Source organism: Arachis duranensis, chromosome 4 (genome assembly GCF_000817695.3).
Source record: "Arachis duranensis cultivar V14167 chromosome 4, aradu.V14167.gnm2.J7QH, whole genome shotgun sequence".
NCBI lineage: Eukaryota > Viridiplantae > Streptophyta > Magnoliopsida > Fabales > Fabaceae > Arachis > Arachis duranensis.
Genome location: NC_029775.3, coordinates 46,533,744 through 46,534,671, shown reverse-complemented (window position 1 = coordinate 46,534,671; position 928 = coordinate 46,533,744).

Genomic DNA, 928 nt, shown 5'->3' with positions numbered 1-928 from the left:
TTCTCCGGCCTTAGATGCCATAAATGGTTATGAAAAACAAAAAGCAATGCTTTTACCACACCAAACTTAGAAGGTTTGCTCATCCTCGAGAAAAAGAAGAAAGAAGAGAGTAGAAGAAGAAGAAATAGAGGAGATGGAGGTGGCTTTGTTTTTCGGCCAAGGGGGAGAAGTAGTGTGTAGGGTGTGTGAAAATGAAGGAGTGAAGATGGGTTTATATAGGGGTGGAGAGAGGGGTAAGGTTCGGCCATTATGGGTGGGTTTGGGAGGGAAAGTGGTTTGAATTTGAATGATGAGGTAGGTGGGGATTTATGAAAGATGGATGTGAGTGGTGAAGAGAATGGTGGGATTTGATAGGTGAGGGGTTTTTAGGGTAGAGATGTTGAGGTGATTGGTGAATGGGTGAAGAAGAGAGAGAGTGGTGGGGTAGGTGGGGATCCTGTGGGGTCCACAAATCCTGAGATGTCAAGGATAATTCATCCCTGCACCAAGTGGCGAGCAAAAATGCTCCTTCTGCCAATCCTGGCGTTAAACACCGGGCTGGTGCCCATTTTTGGCATTTAATGCCAGCTTCTTGTCCATTCCTGGCGTTAAACGCCAGTCTGGTGCCCCTTTCTGGCGTTAAACACCCAGAATAGTACCAGACTGGGCGTTAAACGCCCATTTGCTGTCTTCACTGGCATTTAAACGCCAGCAAGTTTTCCTCCAGGGTGTGCTATTTTTTTTTCTGTTTTTCATTCTGTTTTTGCTTTTTTCAATTGATTTTGTGACTTCCCATGATCATCAACCTATAGAAAACATAAAATAACAAAAGGAAAATAGATAAATATAACATTGGGTTGCCTCCCAACAAGCGCTTCTTTAATGTCATTAGCTTAATAGTGGGCCCTCATGGAGCCTCACAGATACTCAGAGCAATGTTGGAACCTCC